This window comes from Notolepis coatsorum, assembly GCF_963971535.1.
Source record: "Notolepis coatsorum genome assembly, chromosome: 6".
NCBI classification, from domain to species: Eukaryota; Metazoa; Chordata; class Actinopteri; order Aulopiformes; family Paralepididae; genus Notolepis; species Notolepis coatsorum.
In genome coordinates this window covers 72,468,682-72,491,232 of record NC_140170.1, presented here as the reverse complement: position 1 = coordinate 72,491,232, position 22,551 = coordinate 72,468,682, and positions in this window count along the sequence as shown.

Sequence of the window (22,551 nt, the reverse complement as noted above, 5' to 3'; positions counted from 1 at the left end):
CTCCAGGATGGATTTCCAATACGGCTGCTCGCACCAAACCAGAAGAGCCATGAATATATTGATCGGAGCTGATAATAAACCCAACCCATGAACATCATCCTGCATGCTATGTGGGTGTGTCTGTGTGTGTGTGGGTTTGAGTGTGTATGTGTGTGTTTTCCTGTGTGTGTGTGTGTGTGTGTGTGTGTGTGTGTGTGTGTGTGTGTGTGTGTGTGTGTGTGTGTGTGTGTGTGTGTGTGTGTGTGTGTGTGTGTGTGTGTGTGTGTGTGTGTGTGTGTGTGTGTGTGTGTGTGTGTGTGTTTGCCTGTGTTTGCGAATGTGTGTGTGTGTTTGTGTATGTAAGTGTGTGTGTGTGTGTTTGCACTTCTGTAAGTGTGTATGTGTGTATTTCTGTGTGTGTTAGGTATATACTGTATGTGTGCAAACACAATGTTGTTGTTAGTTTTACCGCCACAGCCTCTGACTTCAGATAAAGGAAGTGGATTGGGGGGAGTGGGTTGGGGAGGGAGGGGCATTGGTAATATTCCCTTAACAAACGCACAATAACACACACACACAGAGAATGTCAATGCTGAGGTGTAGGTTTCTGATTGGCCCCTGAGCAAGAGCTACTAATGGATGCAACGGTATGAGATTTCAATGCTGAGATTATAGTCTGAGGAATTATCAGGATATTATGATTATTATCTGCTCGTTTATATTGCAACGTCGCGGAGGGAAAAAAGACACAAAGATTCTATTATTAAACATTTTCTGTTTGTTTGTATTTTTCACCTTTTTGTCCTGCAGAGAGAGACCACAAGCGATAAAAAAATTAATAAATAAATAAGTTTCAATAGCTGAGCTTAAAAAAAAAGAGGCTAAAAACACCATAGAATTCTGTAGACGTAGAGACCGCGAAAGGATGAGGTTTCTAATTTGCGGTTAACAGCGAAAGTGTTTAATTGCTGCATCCCTAGTTCTACTAACGAGCGCGTCTTCCTCCTCTACTGCAGCAGCTGTTGTCATCATCATCATCGCCATCATCATCATCGCCATCTTCGTCGCAGCTTCTCGTTAACATGGTCCCAGCAGTTCAACCGCGTCCCTTACAGCGGCAGGCTGTTAGTATAATGACGGCTCGCTCGCCTTCCTTCAAACACAATCCTTTATTTGCGGCGTTTTTTTGAAGAAAAAGAAAAAGGGTTTTCTCACACAATCGTGGTCACTTTGTTGTGGATGTTTTGTAGGACATTTAACTGTGTTTTCTATGCCTTACAATATCCATAGCATTGATCCACTCTCTGATGTACAATAATTCACTCACAGGCATGGCTTTTCCCATAATATACAGTATGAAAAGAAACAAAAACAATCAACAGTCCTGGATTTCCTATGAAACCATTCCAAGAGGGCGGCTCTGAAGCGTTTATACTGTTGTGTGCATCTTTTGTAACGTAATTGAATGTAACTCACTAACTATGGGGGAGCCTCTCCCCGCGTGCAGATTCAGGTCAAAATACTGTTACAAATGTGTTTTATGCAAAACACCCCATGGATGATGATCAGCAGTAAACGTGTCACTCTGGTTTGTGACGTCGGATTTGCCGTCATAATAATTTCAAACACCTCAGTGTATTTGTTTTATTAAAGAAATATATATATATATGTGTGTGTATTGCGACCCGTTGTTTGTTTCCATGTGGCGCTCTGCCTAGAAGGCGCCATGCAGAACTCTGCAGTCGCCGCACTGAGCCGGAGAGGTGGCCGTTGTAACGCACGCTGCGTATCGTTACACCCGTACGCCTCTCGATTCACTGGGGGGGACAGATGTTGCCATGGCGACCCGAGGACACGGAACACAAACGCGATGTGTTTCAAACGGAGCCGCTCTGTGGGAAACAGCCAGAGCTCGACGGCGCGACTGAAACCCTGGTAAGATTCTGAACTGCCCCCCGTCTCGCCGACGAACACGGTAATTACCGGGACAGCTGTCGCTGGTACAGGTGTCTCTCTCTCTCTCTGCGCGGCTATCGCAGACGTTTCTACCGGTGGAATGGCCATTTGGACATTCAACATTCTTGAGTGGTCATTTTTTACTGGTACAACTTGGGCGGCTGGCATACGGAGTCGGAGTCATTACCCCCGCCAATGAGGTTGTCCCCCCCCCCCCCCACTGTATGTGTATCTGTCTGTTCTGTCTGCTTTACACATTCGTGACCCTGAGAGGAAGAAAACCTATTGATTTTGGTGACCTCTCCTGTAGCGCCATCATCAGGCCAAACTGAGAACAAGATATCTAGAAAAGTAATGGCTGGTCTGCCATAGAACTTACTGTGCTCATTCATGACACCAAGAGGAAGATATCTTGGATTTCTTTCTCTTAGCGCCACCATTAGGCTAAACCTTAGATTTTCAAATTAATGCATCTCTTTACATGTTAGTTATACAGTCACAAAATGTACTGTGAACATTCATGACCCATATAGGTGGAAGCCAATTGATTATTGGTGACCCCATGACCTTTCCTCTAGCACCACCATACGGATAAATTGCCTGGGTCTGTTGAGATTGGCAAAAAGTGTTGTGTCTGTCATCTACCCAGTAAAATACTGCCTGTGAAAATAACGGCGCAGTGGGGATATTGTTAGGCCCTGGTGGAGGTTGTAACGCGCCTGGCTGTGTGATGTCAACTTGTCAGCATGAAATAACCCACCAGGATAAGCTTAGCAAGTAACTAATCAGACGTTGTCGCTTTTGGGATTTACTGCACACCCATTTATTATTAAAAACATAATATCAGGCCTATGACCATACGATGCCTGGTCATACGGCATTCATTTAATGTACATATATCAACAAAATGGTTTTCACAGACACTAGCCACATCGTTACTAGAGAACTAGACAAGTTAACGCTGCTGTCGGACAGCAGGTGGACAGGAAGTGAAATGAGTCACTGGCTCAAGTTAAATAAAATGACACCTGTTGCTCCATCAGGTACAAACAATGGAGCGCAACTTAATAATAATAATAATAATAATAATAATAATAATAATAATAATAATAATAATAATAATAATAATAATAATAATAATAATAATAATAATAATAATAATAATAATAATAATAATAATAATAATGGTAATAATAACTTTATTTATATAGCACCTTCATACATGGAAGGTTTGCATACAGTTGACAGAATAAAAGCAATGCATAAAGTGCAGACATAAGAATAGGCATACAATAAGTACAATAAGTACAGTGTTGCTCGAAAGCATGTGAACCCTTAGTGGCTAAACATCGCACTGCAACTAAATAATAACACAAAAACACAATATGTGTGACTGTTACTGAATGCATTCTTCTAGTTTATAGAGACCAAGGTTGTCGTATTACGAAGGTTCGGTCACCAATGCAGGAAGTAGCCTTGAAACAGGGACCAGTGTTCTAAATGTTTCATTTACTGATACAGAACCCTAGTCCAAGTGGTCACCAGATGGCCGCCTTGTTGTCGGGGTAACGTCATCCAGGCCTTGCGTGAGACTCCGAGAGAACGACAAAAGGCTTCCGCTGAATGAACATTCCATCTTTCTGATAAACATTCCAACTTCCAAAACCTCAAGTACCATGGGACACCGGGAAGAGCTTTTTCTAGCCATTCAAGTTCTACACACGACCTCTGTGCAAATGCTGCATCCTAACTGTTACCCGGCACTGTTTTCAAAAGAATAACCCTTGTTCACAAAGAGGTTGGACTGTTGTTCTTGTACTCTGCAAGCTAAGCTGTGTATATGTCATGTGTGATATGAGCATAACTTTACTCTTCCCTAGAGGATTACGAAACACAATAAAAATAATGATGTGAGGATTATTCTCCTGTGTCACTGAGTCCAACTGATCCTTTTACATTACAGGAAATGCCAATACTGATTCTGCAAGAATTTATTTGACTGTTGACGACAGCTTCTCTTATATTATTTAATATTAAATATTATTTAAAGAGCCATTATGTCAGAAAAAAGCTTATTGTGGATTGTTAATGCCAGGAGTGTCCTTTCTTCAGTTTCAGATGAATCCGTTCATTCATTCAATCTTTATTTATTCTTGAAATGACACTGAGGGGAAGCCCTGATATTCAGTGAGTGTTTACATTCACATAATCATCATTAAAGTTATATAAGCTATCCGTCGGCAGGCTAGCCTAGCTTAGCACAAATTAATGGAAGCGGATACAGAGCTGGGCCCTATTCCCCGTACCTTGTTCAAGAGTCCCATTATCCAGATTCAATTAACCCGATGTTTGAATCCGGGATTTCCCTGTTCCTCGAAGGTGGATTCAGTCTCGTTCATTTGAACCAGACTTGAGACTCAGGATAATTGCGCGCGCCCGCCTCAGCTGAAAAGACAGCAAGTGTCGATAGCAGAAATCCTGATTTTCTAATGGCATTGATTGATTGATTGATTTAAAACTTTATTAACAGATTGCAGAATGGGTACAATACAGTACGGCTCAATAGCCTCGCCGACAAGTTAAATGCATATCTATAGGTTCATTTTAAGTCCCTCATTACCCCAATAAATCAGATTATATTTCTTTAAATGTGCCTGCTGGCACTAGGCTTAATGGAATGAATAATCAAATGAGATCTTGCTAGCGAAAATAATTAGTTCAGCTCTTTCAGAATAACGATAAAAACAAGCCCAAATAGTATATCTAATTGATACGAATTATATTATGAGGATATCTGTATGTGCTTAGGTATTATGTACTAAATAAATACATGGTTTCCAAAGAGAGGCTTGGAGGGAGGCTTGCAGTTACACTATTAATCAGGTTTTAATCTGTTTCGGACCTAATCCATACATGCATTGAATTGATTACCCTTTGGTTTATACCAGTGACACCTCATGTTCATCATCAGATAACAGTGCTTGAAAAGATAAATGCATTTTCTCAAATTCATTCATCAAAAACGTCAAAGGCTCATTCAATTTATCAAGTCACGTCACGTCATCAAATCCATCAAACAGTGCATCTCCTCATATATTTTAATCCCAGTTACAATATCACAATAACGTGTGACACTGTCACAGTGATAGTGATACAATTAAATACTCCACAGATTCAGATTCCTCATAATTCATATCCACAATCCGCGCATAGACGCTTCAGCTTGAATGAAACGCATCCGGGTGCTCCGTTAAGCAAATACACAGCGAAGAATATTAAACTAATCAGAGCCAAACACCCGATAGGTTTCATTCATTAAGAATATCCCAGCGGGATTCACATTTGCAATGATCCGTTTAGTCTGTTATTAAAATAACTGTGTGTGTCGCGACTCGCGAGCGCCGTATCCGTATAAATATAACGTGCATTATATAGGACAAAGTAAATTCATAGGCTGAATATGATTTATTATCAGCATTACTGCAGACCTATTATTTTACATTTCAAACGAAGCACAAAAACATAATTCAGAATGGCATAATGGGATCTAGACTGTGAGAAATATTTCAGGAAGGGAGCTGGGATTTCTTTGCGGGGGCGTGGCCATGGTTCATCCAGCTAACTGAACTTAACCCTGCCCTCGACCAGGTTCAAACTTTTTGATCTGTTGTCATAGTGATTTAGACAATCGAGCGTCGGGGAATGGAAAGGTCTGGCTTAAGTCAAGCTATGCTGAGAATTATCCGGCTAACTCAGTTAGCCAGGTACGGGGAACGGGGCCCAGATAACCTAGCTGTTTGCCAAATACACCTCTCTCAGAGTTTTAGGCTAGTGGTCCGTATCCACTTGCATTAATTTGTGCTAAGCTAGGCTAGCTTGCTGCCGAGTAGCTTTCTACTGAACGCACAGAGAGGAAATTGGTATCTAGCTGCTTGTTTGACTGCATTTCCCATAATGTTAAATAAATAAAACTGTACATAAATATTTTTTTTTTGTCAAAACATTACAGATTGTGGTGACCTGCTTGGTCACCAGTGCTCTAAATGGACCCATGGACACTAGTGCACCTCATTCCAATGTCCCCTGCAGGGCGTTCCATGATTCAGGAGCATAGAAGCGAAAGGCAGATCTACCAAGTTCAGTACAAACTCTAGGCGTTTGCCAATTATTGGTTCCTGTATCCATAGGGTCCAGAGGTCCATTCCAATAAGGAAGTAATGTAATTTGGACACTCTCCATTTATGGCTTTATATATAAATAGATGTCAATGCAAATCTCGTCTCTCCACCAGAGAGGACCACCCAACCATATTGTACAGGACATAATGGTGAGTATTATAACAGGTGATAAATCTGATGGCTGAATGATACACAGAGTATAAGGGCGGGAACACACCAACATTATAGAAAATGTGCTGGAATAAGCGCATCTTGTAAAGCATTAAGATAGGTTCACAGAATCGGGAATATATTAGATAACTGTCATCCACATGAAGATGAAATTAACAGTCTTTCAGAGATGAGATAATATTATTAATATAAATGGTAAATAAGACAGGACCCAGAATTGATCCCTGCGGGACACCTTTTCTTTTTCTTTTGTCAAGGTGTGTAATTTAATTAGTTATAAGTGTTTTAGTACACCCTCTCTGAGCACAGTACAACTCTCAGTATGTTGAGGGGGCGTGGCTAAGTGCACCCTCTCTGAGCACAACCATTTATCTGTATGTTGAGGGGGCGTGGCCTCCTTCTGAAAGGAGATGTCAAGTTAGCATCATGACACATGAAGCTTTCAAATGTAAACAAATTATGTGATCGGTTGGCCAACTGTGCTAACAGGTGAGGACAAAATGGCTATGGATGTTTTTGAACCACTCAAATTAACATAATTGTAGCAAATTGGTTTAATTACTTGTGGACTAGCTAGCTGATATCCTTTACAACTATTGACTGACAGACTGACTGATGGCGCAATCAGGGTAACCAGAGTAGATTATGCAATATCTTCAAGGAAGCAGATTGGATCTGAAATGGTTTGATTCTGTTGATATTCAGGGTAATAGAGATCAAAGGGCTTTAGTCGTCATTTTCACAACAACGACAACAGTTCTAACATGTTGGGGGATGTTACATAACATACACTCTGCAATAAAAACTGTGATGAGATTGAAAAACAGGAATTTCATTGTACTGAATCTTAAATTCTGATTATAATTCTTCAAATATGCAAATTATAAAAAATGTGCTTGATATTTGATTTGATTCCAAAGAACCCACGACTAATAATTATAATACGAATAGTGGTTTCTGTTTTAAAGGTCCAATCTGTAATCTAAACATAAAGTTTTCATTTTCAAGGTTATGACTGAGCTCTTGATACTGTAACGACCCCAGGCCCAGCCCTTTGTGGGCCTGTTATGATAAGAAAGACATTGGACAATCCCTACCTCCTGTCAGTGGTCTCATGGTGCACTCTAGTGGGCACCATCAGACGGTGCAGGCGTCCATTTTGTCTGTTCTCACAAATGTGCTTAATGTAATTAATTGTTTGAGTAATGTAATTTCATTGTGTGTGTTGTTGACCTTCCCTTACCTTGTGTGATGTGGTTCCCCTGTTTTGGTTTTGTGTTTGTGAGATTGCTTTGGTGTTGTTGTGTTATTGCTTTTGTGTTTAGTTGGTGTTAATTGTTTCTGTGTTTTAGAGTTTAGACTGTCCTGCCAGGTGTTTTCAATTGTAATTAGTCTGTGTATATTAGTGTGTCCTGTTCCCACTTCCTGTGTGGCGTCATCCCTCCGTGTTACCTCCAGTTACCTCCGTGTTCCCTTGCCCGTCGTGTCTCCTGTCGTCTCCCTTGCCTTGCTGTTTTGTATTGAGAGTTTGTAAGTAGATTTAGTATTCAGTTTTGGTGCATCTTTGTTTTCTCGTGTCTTCAGTTCGTTTTGTATCTAGTGCCTTTTGTTTTGTTTGTTCCTGTAAATATATTTCTTGGCTCTAGTGTTTCGCTAATAAATAGATCACCGTATCTGAGAAGAGCAACTACCGTCTCCGTTTCCTCCATTCATTAGTCATTGTCCGCAGTATTGGGTTCTCTCTCCTGTCCAAACCACCCCCACTCGTAACCGATACAAGGACTAAAACAAACAGGTAAATATTTGTAATTGTATTTGCTGTAATTTGTGGTTGTAAAGGGTTAACAAGTAAAATACACCTATATTCTGATTTACAAAGGTTAAAAAGAAAAGTAAAAAAAATATTCCATCTACAGATCAAACTCTTTAACTCATTCAGCGCCGGAGCTTAATCCGCGAGATGGCGCTAGTACGCCACCGCTGTAAGTCAATGGGGGACTGCAAGATTTGCGAGTGCTTAAAATATATCTTAAATTATAGCTATGGGTCTAATACACCCGTCGATTATCAGTGAGTTGCTTCCAGTCAACATGTACAACAAAATGGATAAACTAAACACGTTGTAATTCTTCACCTGATTATCGAATCTTCCTGAAATCAACGCTAGATCATCATTATTATCCTTCCTCGTGCAAGCATGCAATGTGGTTTAGACCGGCGCGACCGTTTCACAATGACGGGCGTTACTGTTCCAATGCATCGTTGTATCTGCCTACCTCGCCTGAGTATTTAAACCCCGCCCGCACGGCTCGGATTGTCCCAGAAAAGAAACTACACCATTCCCAGTGGAGTGCAATACCCGCTGGAAGGCGTAGGCGACGGTATTTGCCCTTTTGCGAGCTCAGACCCATTCCCAACGATAACATCAGGCTGGATGGATGAAAATGAATGGATATCGCTAATAAAAGAAATAACGATTAAAACCCGACTATACTCGTGATTGGTGCTCAAGCGATGGCGAGTTAACCCGACTATCATCGTGACTGGCGCTGAATGAGTTAAGGGTGAGTATGAGTTTATGGTATGAGTTGCTATACCCCACATTTATATAGCAGAAAAGAAAATTGTACCTTTAAAGGAACACGCCACCATTATGGGAAATGTGCTTACCGTCTTCTCCAGAGTCAGACAAATACCAGTTCAAGTTCAAGTTCAAGTTTCAAGTTCAAGTTTCTTTAATAGTTGTCATACAGAAGTACAGAATACTTTTATACAAAATGCTTCTTACTGTTACGCTCCAGAGACTGTGCAAGACAAGATAAGTATGAAATAAAATAACATAGTATAGCATGTAAATTAGAAGTAAAAAAAATTAGGTCACAGTGTTCAGTATAGACATATGTACAGTGTTCGATGCAGAATAGACGTAACTGAGTTACCTCAGTTTCCTCTCTGTGCGTTCAGTAGAAAGTTTGGCAACCAACCAGAGTTTGATTGATTGATTGAAAACGTTATTAACAGATTGCAGAATGGGTACAATACAGTACGGCTCAATACAAACAACTGCTAAGAGGATGCTGTTGAGATCAGAGGCTCTGTGTAGGATTGTTAGTAACTGTCTAACTGTACATATGGCTGTTTACACTAGTAACTGTTTACCTGCATATATAATTGTCTCCACCTGTGATTGCCTAGTTGCATATATATATATCTGTTCCCACTGGAGGACGCTCTAGGCAGAGCCACCCAGGTACTCTACCTTATGGCAACTATAAAAGCAAAGGTATACACCCATTTCGTTCTCTCCCCCAATGTCTCTCAGAGAGAGAAGACTTGTGTGATTGCTGCTTACCATGTGAATAAAGACAAGTCACGCCAGTTCAGGTTCAAGATAGAAACCATGCCTCTTGACCACATTATTGTCGCCCTATAGCTGAGTTCTGTTAACAGATGCAGACCAGAAAAAGACTTTCGTCTTGTTTACATAAGGGTCCTCCATGCAAATGTAACAGTAAAGTGCAGTAAAAGATACAATGTACAGATGATTCAACCTGGTACACTTACACTAGCTTAGAACTCTGAGAGAGGTGTATTTGACCAACAGCTAGGATAGCTTTCCACTGAACGAACAGAGAGGACATCAGTATCTATCTTCTCGTCTGACTCTGGAGAAGACGGTAAGAGCATTCCCATAACGTTGTGAGCGTGTTCCTTTAAAACACGGCAGTGCAGACATCGATCTCACCATCATCACAAAAAACCTCAAGTGAAACCGAAGTTCGGGGATGGACGGACGGACATCTCACGTCACTGGAATGAAAACAAGGAGATGTCTTTAACTGAAGGTGAGAGAGGTAATACTATTCTGGATGTGAAGATTCTTGCTGGATCTGGTGCTCCTGGGAGGCTGGGGGTGATGTTGGGGGGGGGTTCTGTATCTCAGTAGTCGCGCCTCACTCCGTTCCCCATGCGCTCTGCTGGCAGCTCTTGCAGTGTGCAAGTTAATTGGACCAGCAGAGAGGTCTGAGGAGGGAAACGTTCAGCCCTATTAGCAATCCCCCTGCGAAGGGCTGAGCCGAGAGGATCACAGACTCACAAATAGGAGGATTAAAATAATCAATACGCTTCACTCTCTCCCAGCTCCCTGCTCTGCCACAAGCGTACCGTCTGTCGGCATGGATGGACGCACACAGGCGCACATTGGCACACACACGCACGCACGCATGTGCGCGCACACACACACACACACACACACACATACACACACACCAGGTTATTTGAAATATTTGGAATAAGCACATACAAAAACTAAAATGCTAGTTTAGGAATGCCCACCCAGACATCATAATGTCAAACGTTTTTAACTGACTTTTGAATGGACAAGATGAAGATGTTTGATGCCTTTTCTCAGGTCCGGCTGTTCTTTGATCTTCTATCATACTGAAAGGTACAACAATGCTGTTTGCCAGGTGGAACAAAGGGGGTCTTGTTAATAGCAGAACAAAAGAACCAAGTACAAACAGTCAGGTAAGTATTCAACGGCGAAGACTGAGAGAATTAGGCCTTGTCCAGACTAAAACGATTTTGATCTTTTTCGTTTTCGTTTAGTTTTCATTTAAAAAAAGGTTTCCGTAAAAACGAAACGTCTCAAGATAATAAGTGCGTGCCACAAATTTACAAAATAAATGTCTTTCCTGTTTTTAGACGTCGCTCTTTTATTTTGAAAACCCCCGACCGGAAGTGTTAGTGTCTGTTGCTAGCAGCTTAACTTGTGTCGGCCGGTTCTGTGCTTTTCAAGCTAACGTTACTTACATTAGTTTCCAAAGGAGAGGAGAGAAAGACTGCGGCTCACATGCAGCTCAAACTACCTGTTGGAATAAATTTATTGATTGATGTTTAACTTGTCCCTGTGTGTGTCCAGTCATTTCGACTAGCAAACGTTGTCTGTATTTAACGTTACCTCAGTTGGTTAGCTATTTAGCTAATGTGGATAGCATTTTGAATAGCATCAATGCTAGCTGGCTGGCTACAGCTTTATTTACTAAATTAAGGAGGCTTTTTAATCGTCAAGGTAAGAGAGGATTTGTCATGATCAACTGAAGGCGTATGCTATGGAACAATATGTGCTTGGGTTTTCAGAAAAAGGCCAGCTATGTGACGCTAATCTCTAGTTAGTATCGTGTATTGCATCACAGTAGCCTCCCGATCAAGCTCAATAGCTTCTGTAACACGAACACAACTACTCTGATGCCATTGTTGTTTAATAATAACTCCCGGTGTCTAATAAACACTTCTAGCCAGGACATATAAGACATATATGTATCATGTTTTTTTTTTTGTCTGGGTTTGCATGCGGATTAAGGGAGATGTCAATCTGTTGTCGACGGTTTAAGTACTCTGTACATGCCATTGTTGTTGTGATGTTTTCACACGCGGGGTAAGGGAGAGGTGGGCTATCGGTTCAGGAGAAGACGTGTCCCGTCTTCTCCTTGTGCAAGAGGGAGTTTTCCCACTGCAAGAGGGAGATTTCCCGGCGCCCCGTCCCACCTTGTCTTCTTCACATACCCCTTACATATAGGCTGGGGTACACATAGTGAGTCCTAAATCTCCACTAGGCAACCACTTTATATCAGTGCAACAAGGGTTAGATGAACTAGTTGCTACATTAAGTGAATCAGATACCTGGTTGAAAGTGAAATGCTGTGAACAGCCCTGCGTTAAATGAATGGAAACGTAAGACATTAATTCAGCACTTTATGTAGTAGTATTACCACGTACAGTAGCATTAAATTGTTCATCTACACATTTACTAGTATTTTATACAACTCATTCATGGTTTCCTCTACATCAGGTATGGGAACACCTCCCATTTGATGAGATATTTGTATATTATATATTATTATATCTGGACTGACAGACAGGTCCAGAACCACGCACGCACACACGCACACGCGCACACACACACACACAGACACACACACACACACACACGCACACACACACACCAGTTACTGTAATGAAGGTTACAGATCAGATGGGTGGAGAATCAGTGAAAGGTCAGAGAGATCACTGGTTTTATTTCAGTCTCTCTATTCCTGTGTTTGTATTTGTTGACATGCACCCTGAAATAGATTAATAGAAATGTACACACCACAAAAGATAGACAGACAGGCAGACAGACAGACAGACACACAGATAGATAGATAGATAGATAGATAGATAGATAGATAGATAGATAGATAGATAGATAGATAGATAGATAGATAGATAGATAGATAGATAGATAGATAGATAGATAGATAGATAGATAGATAGATAGATAGTACTAATTAACTACGTTTTAAAAGGGTAGCAGCAGTCAAATAGATTAAGGTAAATTAACACTATTGCATATTGTCCAATGGGAGGGGGGGGGGGACTCATGAGCTGCTGTCCTCGCCTGAGGTGACAGTTCTGAGGTGTTAAGGGGCGACAGTGGCTCAGGAGGTAGAGCAGTTGTCTGGTAATCTGGAGGTTCCCAGTTCGATTCCCGCTCCTCCTGGGCAGCGTGTTGAAGTGTCCTTGAGCAAGACACTTAACCCCTAATTGCTCCCGATGAGCAGGTTGGCACCTTGCATGGTTGCCTCTGCCATCGGTGTGTGAATGTGTGAGTGAATGGGTAATATGTGAGGGAAAATTGTAAAGCGCTTTGGATAAAAGCTTCTATATAAATGCAGAGGTGTTAGACTGTCTCTCGAGCACGGCCTTGGCTAAAGCGAGGGTTTCTTGCTGGTCGATCCGGGCCTGGTCCAGGTACTTCGCCTGACGGTCCAGGATGCCTGCTTGGTCGTGGAACCAACCCCTCAGGGCCTCCACTTGTGCGGTCAAGTCTCGCATTGTCTCTGTTTCTTCTTCTTTTACCTCGGGGAAGGCGTGTGGGGCGCTTTGTCGCTCCTCTGGGAGCGCCTCTTTCTTTGCCACCGGTTTCGGCGCAGCGCGGGTCCGTTCTTCGGACATCCTGGGTCTCTCTCTCTCGGTCAATCAAGGAAGTGAGTTAGGATGTTGATCCTGTTCGTGACGCCAAATGTAGCAGGGTGGATTATCACTGCTTTATGGGAGTGGTTGTACACGGCCACCTGGTAGCGAGAATGCAGCAGAGCTGAGTCCAGCTGGATCCCCGACTGTAGGCCAGGAATGTTGAAGTGGAGGTCGAGCAGCAGGAGTGGATGGGGCCTAGGATTCACTGACCTAGGGATGGTACTCTGGTCCTTCTGGCCCTCCAGGGCGATCAGCAGTAGCTCCCCACACACTCACACTTCCCCCAATACTTCCTGAGCCCTCCCACACCTGATGGCAGCAAGATGGATGAATATTCGCTCCCCAAAGCAGTACTCTTCTTTAATGACGAGTGAAGACCTTTCACAATAAACTATAGGCAGGGGGTGGGGAAAGGGTTAAACAATAATGAGCATTACCCGGAGAGGAAAAGGGTTAGACAAAATGCACATTAAAGACTCACACACAGTGTTCCCATTTACGTCTCCTTTATATAAAGTCTGGTTCAATGTACAATTGTATTACTCAATTAGAAAAGCTATTCCCACACTGGGCACCTAGTGCTCTCGCTCTACAATACACATGGAGGAAAGTTATCCCCACACTGGGCACCTAGTGCTCTCACTCTATATTACAGACACAGTAAGAACCTCTTCCCTTTAAGGGTTATCTACTGCTCCACTTCGCGGTAGGTGAGCACCAGGTAAATAGTAAAGGAGTTCAATGGGAATTTGATAAAGAACCACACGTTATTATTACACTCAAAAGAAATTAACAGTGGGCCCACATTAGCAAATAAAAGTCCTATCCAAAGCCGGCTTTTTCCCCAAAACAATAAATGGTTGGGGCGCCCCTATACACTGCTGCCAGCGTTCGTTCAAAGCACCGTTTATCTTCGCCCTTAGAGAGCCTGCGCCTCACAGTGAATTGTCTACCGATAACGTTTCAGCACTCGGAGCGCCGCTGTACTTATCCAAGATGGCGGGCCTACTCTCACCACCACTAGTCCGGGTGTTAAGATGGCCGTCGGGAGATCCCGCGATAACAGACAGTGGGGCGGGGTAGACGCTGGGGCAGGTGAGCTGCTGGGGCAACGGCTTGGAGGGGCTGGAGGAGCGTGCAGTGTAGTGGCGTCCTCTGCTGGGCTGAAGAGGTGGGCCGACACGCGGGCTAAACTGTGGTGCTAGCCTAAACAAAGCTAAGCTGTGGGTCGTGGTGAACCCCCCTGCTATGACGCCTATACACAGCTAACGCAAGGTGGACAATATCTACCACCTGGTCTTCGGCGATGCTCGCCTGTTGGTTCATTCACAGTGTATCTGGCACATTAACCAAACGCTAAGCTACCGCATACTTCTAGGATAACCCGTTGTGTAACTGAGTTTATCTGCCGCATTAACCAAACGCTAAACTACCGCACACTTCTAGGATAAACCGTTTTGTAACTGAGTTTATTCAGTGGCGGCCGCTGGCGCTGGTGCCTTGTGGGTCGCAGTTCACGTTAATAGGTCGAGTTGAAAATGTAATGCTCTGAGATGCTCTGGAGCAATCTCTCTCTGTCTCTCGGATCAATCAAATCAAATAATTAACACATGTATGTTGTCATTTTAAACAACTCACCATTCATTCATTATGCATCAGCAGCAGCTAAATTAATGTTATAGTTCACAACACAGCAGCGCGTTTTGAATCGCTAGCCTATTAATTATCGTCTCAGCAAGCACAGTCAATACTTTTTTCCGTAGCCGCATTTCGCGGAGACAGCTGTGTATAGCGAGAGAGAGCGAGAGAGAGAGAGAGAGAGAGAGAGAGAGAGAGACTCACTGTTTAGTTGAAACGTCCAGGGCAGGAGAGCTTGATAAACGTGTATAATCCACTGTTGATGTATTCCAGACCACTGTCCACTGTCTCCAGACTGCATCCGCCATATAGCTTGTTAGCCAAGTGTTAGCTTCAGGGCCGCCTCAGGGGGTGTGCGAGCAGTGCGGTCGCACAGGGCCTCGCGGGAAGGGGGGCCTCGCAAAAAAAAAAAAAAAAAAAATTTATTTTTTTATAATTTTTTTTTTATTTTTTTTTTATTTTTTTGCGAGGCCCCCCTTCCCGCGAGGCCCTTTTTCATCACAGACCTAAAATCTAGTTTTGCTTATATGCTTATATATTTCACATTAGACACGTTTGTAGAATGACTTGTTCCTGGGTCTGCACCTGGGTCACTATTGGAGCTCTGGTGCTCTGCAGCAGGCATTGGTTTCAATGAGGGGAGGGGTTACAGGTAAGGTAGCGTCTGACTATTCCGCGCGTGCAGCATTGGAGTTTATGCCAGCCAAGGTGAAGAGGACATCGTTCGGCAGATGGACTGAAGATGAAAGTTGTTGCATGTTAGACAGTTCAGTCAGGCTAGCCATCCCGGCTAAAGACAGGGACAGCTAGTTAGCTTTAGCTACGTTATAATATTGAGTGCTAACGTGTGGTTCAGTCGGGATAGCCATGATGATGTCGGCTAGTAGCTAGCTTAGCTAACGGCTAACTAGCGTTAGCTAACCTATCCAGAGGAGCGAGGCGAGGCGAGTGGATGTCTTTTCAAAAGAAGGAGAAGAGAACTTTTGAGCAGATAAATCTGTTAGGCAGCAATACGCCGAAAGGTGTCCAGTCTGCCGGAAAGTACTCGAAGAAGAAGAAGAAGAAGAAGAAGAAATTACACCGTGGGCCAAGTCTCCTTCCAACTTTACCATTGGCGCCGGCCGCGCCGCATTCATTGATACTGCGTTATGGTGAGTCAACCTATGATTATATACCCGCCGTGGACCTGACCTATCTATCTTTCTCTCTCTCTGGAGCCAAACTGGTCGACTAGCTAATATATAGTACTACTAGTAGCTAACTGTGTGTGCCTGGTGAGAGCACCTGGCTGTATGTAGACAGTAGCCGCATAGCTTGTTAGCTGTTAGCTAACGCAGAAGCATGCTATGCGGCTACTACATACAGCCAGGTGCCTGATTGAGCTAACTGTTAGCCAGTTAGCTGTTTAGCGTCAGCTGGGAACGTTCGTTTGATGCTATCAGTTAGCCTTGAGAATAGCAGGCCCTGGCACTCTGACTACGACATCATCTTTGACAGAAGATGTAGTCGGGCCTGCACCATGACAAGGCTCTGGCCATAGCTTTGTCCCGACAGCGAGAGGCCTTTCGTCAACGTGGAGACCTGTGTTGCGGCCTTTCGCCCTGCGTTCCTCGTGCAGGTAACGTAAGATTAATGAAAATGTCATGACATTACCCCACTCTTCCTTCCTTCCCCTCCCGAATGTTTTGTTAATAACGATGTTTTTTTCCAGGCAAAACATATGCTACTTCACAACATTTGGAGATACGACATGTGCTGTGTGTGAATGGTCGTTTGTGTAGCTTGGGTAGCGTTGGGCCGTTGGCCAAAGCTGTGTGTCACGTGGCCTGGTGTCACAGTACCTGGCTAGCCTATTTAGCTGATGTCGGCCATTGGCTCCTTGCTGCTTTGGTTTCTCTGTTGACCCTCTTCTTGTTGGATTTAAGTGTTGATCTTTGTCCTTTTGAATCTCTCATACATGCTATAGTCTCTCTCTAACACACACACACATGACAAACACACATGTTCTCTCTCTCTCTCTCTCTCTCTTTCTAACACACACAGTCTGCCTATGGCGGCCTTTCTCGATGGCTAGGCTGTGCTCAAGGATCTTCAGTCACAGTGCTCAGGTATTCTGCCACTGTGTACTCTCTGTTTAGGGCCAAATAGCATTTCAATTTCTTTCCAATGTGTCTCTCTCTCTCTCTCTCTCTCTCTCTCTGTACACTGTATATTGACTGTAGAACGGGAGCTCTCTCTCGCTCTCTCTTTTGCTATATGTTGACTGTATCATGCCCCGCCTCGGGCAGCGCTATTATTTAAGAATATGTTGACTGTATAAAAAAAAAAAAAAAGCCTAAGCTTAACCGTCTAAAGAACTTGCAGTCACGGCACGCTCTGCTGCCTGCATCTCACAACAACACAACAACACAACTATCTCTCACCAACGGACCAACCTAGGAAGCTAGAAATGGAACATTAGAAATTGGATTCGGCCAATCAGAGATCGTCTCTGTGAAATTCTGCTACGGAAAAAAATACTGGCGTCGGCCAATCAGAGAGCGTCTCCGCGAAATGCGGCTACAGAAATTCTTGACGCTACTGGCTAGACCGCTTCAAATCGCGCCCGGATTCCAACATAATAGTCATATTTCAACGCACAACGCGTTATGCACTGATTGGCTGTGACGGATACAGCGATCAAACTGTGACGCGCACTCAGAGCGCTATCGCGTCTAGCCCGGGCCGAGAAATACGAAAAAATTAAAAAAAACGTCACTTCCTGCTCAGGAAAACGAGTGTTTTTTTATTTTAGATAATAACGTTATATTGTGCATTGGAAATACAAACATACTTAAAATGAGTAAATATTATTCATTTTAAACATGTTTATATTATTTATAGGGCTATAAAACAAAAAACTAAAACGTTTTATTTTCTTCTTCTCTGATTAAACAGCAGGTGGGTCGGCGCCCTTGCGCCCCTAGTGGCAGAGCCGCCACTGAGTTTATTCCTCGCGTGCTGAATCTCCGGAGCTTTCGTTCCAGACGTCCTTCTTCCTCCGTGGAAAACGCTGAAGAGGAAGCCCCTCCCTCGATACCGTGCTCTGAACCCATTCTTCCTCCCATGTGAGTCTCTGCCCAACGTGACCACCAGCGCCCCTGGCGGCACCTGTATCCTGTCCCACTATGAAGCGTCAATGTTAGGATAGGGAGAATCAAAGAGAGCAGCAAGTTAAGAGTCAATGTCAGGGTAGGGAGAATCAAAGAGAGCAGCACGTTAAGTGTCCATGTCAGGGTAGGGATGATCAAGAGCGGTCAACCGGTTACAACGTCCTCGTGAACACAGGGAATGCAAAAGATTAGCGTTAGACACCTTGAATAATAGTCAGACATATTCAGGTGGCTACACATGGTTGCCTCTGCCATCGGTGTGTGAATGTGTGAGTGAACGGGTAATATGTGAGGGAAAATTGTAAAGCGCTTTAGATAAAAGCTTCTATATAAATGCAGCCATTTACCATTTAAACGGTCCTGAGGTGTTAGACAGTTAGACAGTCCTGAGGTGTTAGACAGTCCTGAGGTGTTATACAGTTAGACAGTCCTGAGGGGACAACAGATCTCCTGTAGCGCTCAGCCGTCCGCTGCGGCTGCTCCTCTGTCCGATGTAAAGTGAACGAGACTGAGCTCCGCTCTGCACAAGCCCTGAAACAAATGCTTATAACCCGACTCTGGATGCGCGGTAGCGGGTTGCAGCGCTGAGGCCTTGTGACGCCTGGAGCGTGGCCCCATAGTGCAGCCTGGAGCGTGGTCTGGAGCGTGGTCTAGAGCGTGGCCCCATGGTGCAGCCTGGAGCGTGGCCCCATAGTGCAGCCTGGAGCGTGGGCTAGAGCGTGGCCCCATGGTGCAGCCTGGAGCGTGGCCTGGAGCGTGGCCCCATGGTGCAGCCTGGAGCGTGGCCTGGAGCGTGGCCCCATGGTGCAGCCTGGAGCGTGGCCTGGAGCGTGGCCCCATGGTGCAGCCTGGAGCGTGGCCCCATGGTGCAGCCTGGAGCGTGGCCTGGAGCGTGGCCCCATGGTGCAGCCTGGAGCGTGGCCTGGAGTGTGGCCTGGAGCGTGGCCCCATGGTGCAGCCTGGAGCGTGGCCTGGAGCGTGGCCCCATGGTGCAGCCTGGAGCGTGGCCTGGAGCGTGGCCCCATGGTGCAGCCTGGAGCGTGGCCCCATGGTGCAGCCTGGAGCGTGGCCTGGAGCGTGGCCTGGAGCGTGGCCTGGAGCGTGGCCCCATGGTGCAGCCTGGAGCGTGGCCTGGAGCGTGGCCCCATGGTGCAGCCTGGAGCGTGGCCTGGAGCGTGGCCTGGAGCGTGGCCCCATGGTGCAGCCTGGAGCGTGGCCCCATGGTGCAGCCTGGAGCGTGGGCCCATTGTGCAGCCTGGAGCACCGTGGCCCCATTGTGCAGCCTGGAGCGTGGCCCCATTGTGCAGCCTGGAGCGTCGGCCCATTGTGCAGCCTGGAGCACCGTGGCCCCATTGACTTTGCACTTGTGGCTAACGAGCCCCGAGCTGTGGATGTCCAGTATGAAGAACAGCTGGTTGGTGCTGAGAAAGGACCCGACCGATGAACAACATCATGGGTTAAGTACGGGACGAAAAGCTAATCATAATACATTTTATTTGTAACGCACTTTATATTTGTAACAAATCTAGTGCTACATGAAAGGAGATAAAGATAATAAAATAAAAATGAATAAAACAACCAATGAAATTAAAGAAACAAAGAAACATTCAGACCACAGTCAACGGACTGTGGTGCTCTCAGATGGTCGGGGAGGGCATTCCATAGCCGAGGAGCAGCTGAGCAGAAGGCCCGGATTAAAAGGATTAAAGGTTATTGTCATCATACAGCTGCTAATGTTGATGTATATAGTATGACATGTACTGTTGAGAGATTAGATTAGATTAGATTTGATTAGATTAGATTCAAATTTATTGTCACCATGCAGCACAAGTACAGTACAACGGAAATAAGTTTGGCATCCAACCAGAGTGCAAATGTAACAATAAAGTGCAATAGTAATACAATGTGCAGATGATTAAACTGGGTATAACATATATAAATTAGTACTATTTAGTAATAGTGCTAATCAGATGTATGTACAGAGTTGTAGTATTACAAATATGTACAGTGCTACAGGTATAAAGACACTATGATAGTCATACTGGCCAGCAGCGTAACTAGTAAGAGTACGTAAGGGATATGTACAGATATAGATATCGTATCTACAGATATGTAAAAAGGATTATATGAGGGGAGCTCCAGTAGCTCACCACGTACCGCGAGCGCTATTTCGGCGCCGTGGACAACCGTGCTCGTCACGGATCTGGGGTTTAGCGAGTTCGAATCCCGGACTGCAGCCGTGCCTTTCCCAGAGTGTCTTCCCCCCCATCTGAACCCTTTCAGCCTGTTTCTGTCGGTCATCCTTGACCAGAATAAATGTGATAAACACATAAAAGAGCCAGGGCAATGGCCAAAGTTTAAAAAAAAAAAAAAAAAAAAAAAGGATTATATGCATGTACAGACAAATGTGGAAAGATATATATATGGTAATAAATACAGCATTATTGTATACTATCATACAAGGTTATATGGGTTATATGCAGGGGTATTACATTTACATTTACAGTTACATTTAGTCATTTAGCTGACGCTTTTATCCAAAGCGACTTACAAGTTCTGTACGACAAGCCATCAGGAAGGGCACAACTCTATCAGCTGAGTAACAATGTTCGTCAAAGTGTTGAGTGCTACAGTGTAGGTTAGTTTATTAGGACAAGTGCATGACAGTATGGTTAGTTAGGGTTAGATAATTTTTTTTTTTTTTTTTTTTTTTATTCAGATAATGGTTGAAGAAGTGCGTCTTTAGTCGACGGCGAAAGATTGGACGTGTTTCGGCTGTCCTAACTGCGTTTTCCTTAATGCCAAGCAAGCAGTGCAAAAATGCTTCCGCATTCGTCACCGCACGCCAGTGCGGTAAAGCGCCCTTCTTTTCAGACAAATGCTACCGTGCGTGCACCGGCGGCGGCGTGCTCGCTCAGGTGCGTGCGTGCGCCGGCGTGCTCGCGCGAGGTGCCCGCGCATGCGCATGAGATCCCGCCTTGGTTCGACACGAGCGGAGCTCAATATATATAAGTCACCGCCCCTTATTCAGTATCTAGCAATAGCTCAATTGGCAAGGCCACATGGCTGTGGATCCTATGGCTCGTTTGCTGGCGAGTTCGAATCCCATCGAAAATATTTTTTAACGTGATTTTTTTTTAACGTGTATTCTTTCGCCGGTTAAGGTTAGGCATGGTTAAGGTTAAGGTTAAGGTTAGGCATTGTTTCGGAGTTGGTTAAGGTTAGAACGGTTAAGTTTAGGCGCTGTTAAGGAGCTGGTTAAGGTTAGAGTTTGTCAAAGAGAATGGCAATATAATTTCTATGGTTAAGGTTAGGCATGGTTAAGGTTAAGGTTAAGGTTAGGCATTGTTTCGGAGTTGGTTAAGGTTAGAACGGTTAAGTTTAGGCGTTGTTAAGGAGCTGGTTAAGGTTAGAGTTTGTCAAAGAGAATGGCAATAGACAGCCTATTTCCGCGCGACCTGGGCGCTGGGCGGCGGAAAATGAAAGGCGCATTACTGCACGCCACTACGGTAAATTTTTGCACTGCTTGCTTGGCATAAAGCTACACGCGTCCTAACTGGGGTGGGTAGTTCATTCCACCATTGTGGGGCAAGGACTGAGAATAGGCGACTTCTCTTTGATGACCCTCCCGGAGCTTGGATAGGAGTAGGTCTGGCCAGAAGAAGCAGAGCGTAGGGGTCTTGAGGGTGTGTAGTTAGAGACCATTGACCGGAGGTAGGGGGGAGCAGTTCCCTTTGCCGCACGGTATGCTAGGTCGAGGGCCTTGAAGCGGATTCGTGCAGCAATTGGGAGCCAGTGCAGGTCCCTAAGAAGTGGGGTGACATGGGCCGACTTCGGTAGGTTTGAGATCAGGCGGGCCGCTGCGTTCTGAATGAGTTGAAGAGGCTTAGTGGCAGTGGCCGGGAGGCCAGCGAGCAGTGCGTTGCAGTAGTCGAGGCGGGAGATGACTGTTGATTGGACGAGGAGTTGGGTGGATTCTTTTGTCAGGAAGGGGCGGATCCTTCTGACGTTGCTCAGGAGGAATCGGCAGGTTCTGGTTGTCGCTGCGATGTGAGCAGAGAAGTTCAACTGGTCGTCGAGGACAACACCAAGGTTCTTGGCGGTCGGGGACGCGGTCACAGCTGCATTCTCGACTGTGATGGAAAGGTCGGTCAGGGGGGAGGATTTGGCCGGCAGGTGGAGCAATTCTGTTTTGCTTAGGTTCAGTTTGAGGTGGTTGGTCGTCATCCAGGCGGAGATGTCGGACAGACAGGCCGAGATCCGCTCAGAGACGTGGATATCTGAGGGAGGGAAGGAGAGGAAGAGTTGAGTATCGTCGGCATAACAGTGGTAGGAGAAGCCATGAGACGTGATAATGTTACCCAGTGATTTAGTGTAGAGGGAGAAGAGAAGGGGTCCTAAAACCGAGCCCTGGGGGACACCCGTGGCCGACAGGGTCCCTCTCCATGACACTTGGTAGG